We start from the raw sequence: 8,620 nt of genomic DNA, 5'->3' as shown, positions 1-8,620 counted from the left end.
GGAGGCTGATAACCAATGGAAACTTGGAACGGGGATAAACCAGTAGAAGCGGATTTTAATGAGTTATGGGCGTACTCGATCCAGGTCAGAAACTGACTCCAGTCAGTAGGGTTATAGGATGTTAGGCAGCGGAGAGTGGATTCTAGTTGTTGATTCATCCTCTCCGTCTGCCCGTTAGACTGTGGGTGATAACCAGAGGTGAGGGAGGACTTACAGTTTAACGCAGAACAGAAAGCTTTCCAGACCTGTGAGATGAACTGAGGACCGCGGTCAGAGAGGATTTCTTGTGGAATACCATGGAGTCTGAAAACATGCTTCACGAGAAGCTGGGCCGTCTGGAAAGCCGTGGGAAGTTTCCTGAGGGGAATTAAGTGACAGGCCTTGGAAAAACGGTCGACGATGGTTAAAATGGTGGACATACCTCTGGAAATCGGGAGACCTGTGACAAAATCTACGGCGATATGTGACCAAGGACGGGTTGGAACAGGTAGAGGATGCAGCAGACCAGAAGGTGGTTGATGAGAGGTCTTGTGTCTGGCCCAGATGGGACATGCCAAAACGTACTCCTTAACGTCCTTGTGTAGTGATGGCCACCAGAAACGTCTTGTAATGAGGCCAATTGTTCTGCTAACTCCATGATGGGCGGAAAATTTAGCTGCATGCATCCACTGGATCAGTCGGGATCTGACGGAAGATAGAACATAAGTTTTATTTGGAGGGTCGTTACCTGGGTCAGGTTCAGAGGCTAGGGCAGAGTTGATGAGATCAGTGATCTCCCAGGAGACGACTCCAACAGTACAGGAGGCAGGAAGAACAGGCTCGGGTGTCTCAGGTTGATCAGTGGAGTACAGACGAGAGAGAGAATCGGCTTGACGTTCTTGGAACCAGGTCTGTAAGAAATAATAAGGTTGAAACGGGAAAAGAATAATGACCATCTAGAGTGACGTGGGTTGGATCATTTTGCCGATTGGAGATAAGCCAGGTTTTTGTGGTCTGTCCAAACCAATACTGGATGCTCGGCCCCCTCGAGCCAGTGTCTCCATTCCTCCAGGGCGAGTTTAATGGCTAGAAGTTCTTGGTCTCCAACATCATAATTTTGCTCCGCTGGTGAGAGTCTACGTGAAAAAAAAGCACAGGGGTGAGTTTTTTGGTCTGAGTGAGATTGCTGAGATAAAACAGCTCCAACACCGGAGTCAGATGCGTCCACCTCTAAGATAAACTACTTAGAGGGATCTGGCTGGTTAAGGATGGGTGCTCTGGAAAACAGGTTCTTTAATTTTTTTAAAGCGTTTTGGGCTTCAGGTGTCCATTGAAAGGTCTTCTTCACAGAAGTCAGAGTTGTGAGAGGTAGAGCTGTTTGACTATAGTTCCTTATGAAGCGTCTGTAAAAGTTTGCAAACCCAAGAAATCTCTTTAGCTGTTTGCGGTTTTCAGGAGTCGGCCAGTCCAGAACTGCCTTTATCTTGTCTTCAGATGGCTTCACCTGCCCGCCCTCGAGCACAAACCCTAAAAAAGTGACAGATGGTTGGTGAAATTCACATTTTTCTGCTTTCACAAAGAGTTTGTTTTCCAAAAGTCTCTGCAGAACTAGACGAACATGTTTCTTGTGGTCAGAGAGATTCTTGGAGTAGATCAAAATATCATCGATGTACACAAAAACGAATACGTTCAAAAAATCTCTGAGAACGTCGTTGACAAGAGCTTGGAAGCAAGCTGGAGCGTTTGTGAGACCAAAAGGCATGACCAAATACTCAAATTGGCCTAAGGGGGTCTTAAAGGCTGTCTTCCATTCATCTCCTTCTCTTATTCTAAGGAGGTGATAAGCGTTTCTCAAATCGAGTTTAGTGAACACTGTTGCACCCTGAACAGGTTCAAACGCTGATGCCAGTAATGGCAGGGGGTACTTATTTTTGACGGTTATCTGATTTAAGCCTCTGTAATCTATACAGGGTCGTAGGGAACCATCTTTTTTACCCACAAAAAAGAAACCAGCACCAAGAGGAGATGAAGATGGACGAATAATTCCAGCAGCTAGAGACTCATTGATATATTTTTCCATGGTCTCGCGTTCAGGTTTGGAGATGTTGTATAGTCTACTGCTGGGAAGGGGGGCTCCTGGTAGTAAATCTATGGCGCAGTCATATGTTCTGTGAGGTGGAAGAGACGTCGCACTGACCTTACTGAAGACTGCTGCCAGATCATGATACTCGAGAGGAACAGAAGTAAGGTCAGGAGAGTCCATCTCCCCCCTACCTCTAGGGGACTGAATAGCAGGAGCCGCAGAACGAAGGCATGACTCGTGACAGGAAGGGGACCAAGACTCAATGTGGCGTTCAGCCCAGTTGATATGGGGGTTATGACGTTCCAGCCACTCGAATCCCAGCACCAGGGGGGAGCATGCAGAAGGAAAAACAAAAAACGTTAAAGTTTCACGATGGTTTCCAGAGATTAAAAGTTCTAGAGGTTGTGTCTGATGAGTGACTTGATGAAGCTTCTTTCCGTCAATAGCAGATACTCTGAGAGGCTTAGATAAAGGGACAGTCTCAATATTTAATTGCTGGACCAGATCTGAATCAATGAGATTTCTTTCACACCCAGAGTCAATGAAAGCCGACAAGGTGAGATTCTGGTTGGAGAAAAAAAGAGTAGCAGGCAACATCAGATGAAGAGTTTTATCAGTTTTCAGATGGCCCGTCAGACTCCTCAATTCCTCTGACGGGCCCTGGCTTTTGACTTAGCCGGACATGAAGCCAGTCTCACCACAGTACAGACACAGATTGCCTCTAAATCTTTGTTGTCTTTCCTCAGGGGATAGCCTTGTGTGTCCAATCTGCATGGGTTCGACCTCCGCTCCATCTGAGTGAGAGACTTGGACAGGCACAGAAAAAGTCTGGTTTTTAGACTTAGGCTTGGAACTGGGTTCTGTGGGTCCAGAAAAAACAGAAGCATTGTTAAATGCAGGAGCTGACACAGAAAAATTTAGACTTCTTTGTCTAGAGTGATTTCTAGTTCGGAGTCTGTTATCCAGTCTGATGGTTAAACGGATTAAGTCCTCCAAACTAGCTGGTTCGTCGATTGTGGCTAGTTCGTCCTTGATGTTATCATTTAAAGCCTTAAAATAAGCACTCTTAAGTGCACATTCGTTCCAACCTGAGGCTGCGGCTTTAACCCGGAAGACAATGGAGAACTCAGCCACAGTAGAATTTCCCTGTTTTAAATTTAGCAAGGCTCGGGAATCAATTGTTTTATCTGAGTCGTGGTTAAATATTTGGGAAAACTCAGATATGAACTTGGAAAATGTACAAGAAAAACTGGACTCTGAAGAGAACCTTGCCTCTGCCCATTCAAGAGCTCGTCCAGTGAGTTGAGAAAGAATGAAGGATATTTCTTTTCTATCATTCGGAAAACTGCCTGGAGATTGTTCAAAAAGTAAACGACATTGAAACAAAAATCCTTTACAATCCCTTTGGTTACCTGAAAATCTTTCAGGTGGACTTGGATGGAACTCAGGAAATGACGTCACTGCCGGTGACCTTAGAGGCGGAAGTGGATCCGGAACAGGACGTACTGCTGGCGTGGCATTAGCGCTTCCCATGTAGCTGGTATACGTTTGTAGCACTTGGTTCTGATGTTCAATTTTAGTGTGTAACTCACGGAGGGTATGCGCATGTCCAAGGATCTGAGCGTCCTGTTCCTCAAGCCTCCTCCGGAGGTGATCTGCTGGGCTTTGTGTTTGGCCGCAGTGTTCTGTCATGATCGGTTCTGAATTAAACCTACATGCAGAACACTACAAAGGAGACTGATGAAAAGTTTAACAGAGTTTATTTGACGTTGGTACAAAACTAGATAACGTTCAGGAAACAGGTCCGGGCTGGATACTCAAGCGTCTGCAGAGATGACAGTTTGGTTAACCAGGTGGATTTGAGAAGTTGTTGAGATTTCAGATTTTCTCAGAAAATACCTTGAATGGGTCCTGGCTTTCTTCTCTGAGGGAGGGAACCGGTTGGGTCCAGAGACTGTTGGTTTAGCAGAGTGCTCAGCAGCTGCAGCGTCTAACTTCTGACTGTTTGTCTGACCTTGGCTTGAGTGATTAGCTCTCATCCAGAGAGCAGCAGGTGGATGCCAAAGTGAGATCTTCAGGTTTGGCTCTCTAGGGCAGGCAGGCTGGTTCAGGTTAAGCTCTCCCAGAGCTTCACACGAGAGACAGGTTTTCCAAACTTAGCTAACACTGCAGCGTCGAAGGAAGGTCTGGCAGCTGCTTAAGTAGTAGAGGTCCTCTAATGGGCTGACGAGCTCCAGGTGTGCTGGAAGGCTCCAGCCCAGAGGACCCACGGCGCACTCTGCTGGAGAAAGGTGGAACTTCTCCAGATCCCAACAAAATGGAGAGGTTAAACCGAGAGAAAAACAGAGACCAGTGGTATTGACGAGGGTTAAGTGTCTTGGTGGACTGAATATATGAAAGGTTCTTGTGGTCCGTCCATACCAAAACAGGGTGAGCCACTCCCTTTAAAATGCAAGGTAAAATCACAGGTGGATCCTCTGAAAATACATGTGCTGGATTTTATCCATATATTGCTTGGATAAGTATCCGAAGTCCGCATATCTCCAGATCTCTGAAAGATGCGCTTTGCATATCTTTTCCATGTCTATGAAAGATATGGAAAAAATACAGGTTGTATCTTCTCAGAATTTAACCCATGCCTTCCTTTTTAAGAGTTTTTTTTGTTGAATTCACACAGCTTGTGACAATTCTTCTTGCTAGCAAGGCAAACACATTAGTCACCGATGTGATTTATTCTGTGCAGCTTGCCTGCTACTGAACATGCTAACAGACAGGCTTACTCAATCCTGGTCTGATTAGTCAGTGGTGACACCATCAGAAACAAATAAGATTTGTCAGTGATTCCTTTACTTTATCTCCATGTTGTTCATTATTTTTTCTACCCAGCAAGTGTTTCGTTTCTGACACTCCCTTTAATCATATCACATAATTAAAGGGGAAATATAGACTTACTCCCAATGTTTGAATCTATACCCAGCAAAAAAAATGTTTTAAGTGTTAAAAGCACATTTGATTGTTTATTTTATTTAAATATCAATGTTGTATGGTTTAAATGAGAATATAAATGACTGTCATTTTTAATTCTATTGGTAGAAAGTATATAAAATATAGATTTTTGTAAATTATGGATTTGGAATGTTTATTATTATTTGTGCCAAGGCTTGTACTTGTGTTAAACAGACATTTATTAAAGCTATACATATATATATATATATATATATATATATATATATATATATATATATATATATATATATATATATATATATATATATATATATATATATATATATATATATATATATATATATATATATATATATATATATATATATACATATATATATATATATATATATATTTTTTTTTTTTTTTTATTTATTTATTTTATTTTTTTCCCGAATTCATGTGACAAGTTAAGCTTAAAGCTGCAGTAAATGATAAGTAGTACCTCATAGTATTGGAAAAGTATGTTGATAGGCTTAAATAATTCAATGTTGAACTCTATTTTATACTGAACATTTGGAAAATTAAAAGTCTATGTACCTTTGAAATCAACTTTCTCAAATCCATTTATTATGCAGATTATTTAATCTGAAGTTATACTGATGGGATAAAATATTTTTTGGGATGAGAATAAGTCAAATACATATCTACTTTGTGCAGAGTACTTCAACAACACCTAAACAATTGGTCTTAAGGTTACAACTTTTTATTGCTCAACAATCTGTCTGATAATACCCTCTGAGAGCAGAAGGGATCAAGGTTAACATATCAGAGAAATAAGATAGGAATGACTTTACTGTCCCACACAGGGGAAATTTGTTTGTGATAGTGGAACAACTAATAGAGGACACAATAAAAGAAAAGAAAAAAAATCAAGATTACACTCAAGAAACAACAAATAAAAAAAAGAAACACCTGGAAGATGAAAAAATAGAATACAGTTCAGTTAGTAATAAGAAAAGGCATATGTAGCTAAAAAATAATAGAATAACAAGTGAATATTAATGTAAAAAAACGTGCAGAAAACATTCCTTTAAATTGATGAAACATTTCTCAATAGTCATTACCCTTACCATATCTGTTTAAAAGTTTTGTTTCTGTCACTCCCTTTAGTCATATCACATAATTCTAATGCACTTCGTCTTCATTTGCATTAATGTAGACCCAATGTTTGAATTTATACTCAGCTAAATGTGACAGAGCCTATGAGAAACACATTGGTACACTGGAAAAAATCTAAATCTAGACGAGTCATTTTTTCTTAAAATAAGTGCATTTGCTCTTGGATTAAGGTAGTAAAAGAGACATCTTGCCAATGGAACAAGGCAATTTACACTTAGAATAAGAAAACAGAATAACATTGTTTAATTTCAAGTGCATATTATCCAATTATCTTATTTATCAGAGTAAAAATACTCATTTAGTTGGCAAACTATCTCATTTACCTACTCAAATTAAGGGGAAATACACTTATTTTAAGACATTTTTACTTATTTTTTAGATTGTTTTTTGAATGTATTGTGTATTTGATCAGAAAAAGACATACGTATTTATTGGAATTTGTGTGCACACTAGATTTATACAGATCTATTTGTGAAATGTATTAAATTTAGTACTTGATGTTCTTTTGTATGGAATCGTATAATCGAAACATTGGCTCTGTATTACACAGGCCTCAAGCTTACAAAGATAATTGCACTATTAGTGTGAAGAGTCAAGACAACCACTACTGCTTTCCTTGCCAGGACAGTAGGGGGGTTATTGCAGCCCACAAACACTCTCTCCACTTATTTCTCTTTTCTGAACTCATTGCGCCACACATTAATCCATCCCCACACACAAACTTTTGCACATATTGTAATCCTTCCTGGATTACAATATGTGCAAAAGTCTATATACATCAAACCCAGCATTGCATTCATGAACTGTGTATGGGTGGAAAAAAATACTCAGAGGGACTTTTCTGGACCTTAGTTGCTTTATTGCATTTAGGATGGAATAAAATTGAACAATACAGAAATTGTTATTTATTAACTATTTAAATGTACTAGTTGAATTGTTGTGCATTTATTTGAATGGGCATTTGCTTTCTTTTTTTTCCCCTTTTTTGTATAATCTTTTCTATGTTTGTATATAGTTATGATGTCATTTGGCATTAAAGAAAAAAACCAAATAAATGGTACTAACCAAAAACCATCACACAGTGTCTGTTTAGTATCTTGCATATACTTCCAGGCCATACCATGTGACCACTTCGGGAAGTGGGTCAGATTGCCCACAAACTTTGACAGCCATTTACACAGGAGAGTTGCAGTCAGTTCAATATTTCTAACTATTGCAATTGGCATCTGCTGTCCGACTGTGCCTCCCAATCCAAATTTTGTTGGATCAAAACCTGGTTTAAGCTTTTAAAGGTTGCTATACTACTTATTCAGTATTTTGACAAATTTGACGAATTTCTATTGGGTTGCGCTTATTACCGATATAGATTGGTATAAAAAAACAACCAAATTAGATTGGTTGGTTCAGCCAAAAGATTGGTTGGACAAATAACCTCCAACGAGATTAAAAACAAAAAGTATTTTTGAATAAAAATGACTAACACCTTTCATTTTGCTCATCATTGCTTAATTTGCACAAGGACTTTCACTTTTTTATTTCATAGAAATTACAGAAAAAACAGTGTACCTTAAACGATTGTTCTCTTCTAAGACATTTACGCACAAAAAACCTTACAAAAAACTTTATTATCCACACCAATCATGAACTATTTCAAATAGTGGGACAAAAAAATAAATAAAAACAACAGCAAAAAATCCCAGATTATATTAACTCTAGTTATACAGTCCACCAGTAGTTGGTAACATGTTCAGATAAAGCTTTATGAAATGTAGGGATTGTTGAAGCAATTTCAAATGGTTCATTGCCTCATGACGCTTCATCTCACATCACTAAATTGGAAGGGGAGAGAGGAAGAAGATGGGAAGACTGATAGACAGAAAACTGAATGAGAGTGGAGGAAAATATAAAAACTGATGGAAAGAACAGTTGAAGAGAAGATAGAAAAATCTACTTAGAAGAGCAAAGCAGACCAGGCATAAGTCAGAAGAGAGCTGGAAAGAAAATGACATCAGTAACCAGCCAGACACACCCAGAGACTGAGTTTTAGTTTTTTATTATTTTCTTAAAGGCCCTACGTAGGGGGTGGGCTTTGAACTTTCAATGCATGTACATGAGTGTTTCAGTGTTAACATAGCATGTCCGCATATCTACATAAAGCTCATGTTCTCTTTTTTTTTTTTTTCTACTCTTTTCAATGATACCAAGCATGCTCAGCCTTGACAAACGTTGCGGCCGTTTTATCGAAATAAACCTGAGAAATACATAAAACTCAAAAAGTAAATTATCTTACCGTTTAGCTGTCCCATGGAGAAAACTCCAACATTTGCCTCCAAGCTTGGTGTCTTTCTGCTCAAAGCAGCCAGAAAAAAAGATAATCCGGTAAAATGTTCCTATTTTTACTCAAAATCCCCGCTACAAGATGCTAACAGC

This window comes from Cyprinodon tularosa, unplaced genomic scaffold (assembly GCF_016077235.1).
Source record: "Cyprinodon tularosa strain WSP-4 unplaced genomic scaffold, ASM1607723v1 ctg749, whole genome shotgun sequence".
Taxonomy (NCBI): Eukaryota; Metazoa; Chordata; class Actinopteri; order Cyprinodontiformes; family Cyprinodontidae; genus Cyprinodon; species Cyprinodon tularosa.
The sequence above is the reverse complement of the archived record's forward strand: the minus strand, read 5'-3'. Positions refer to the sequence as shown.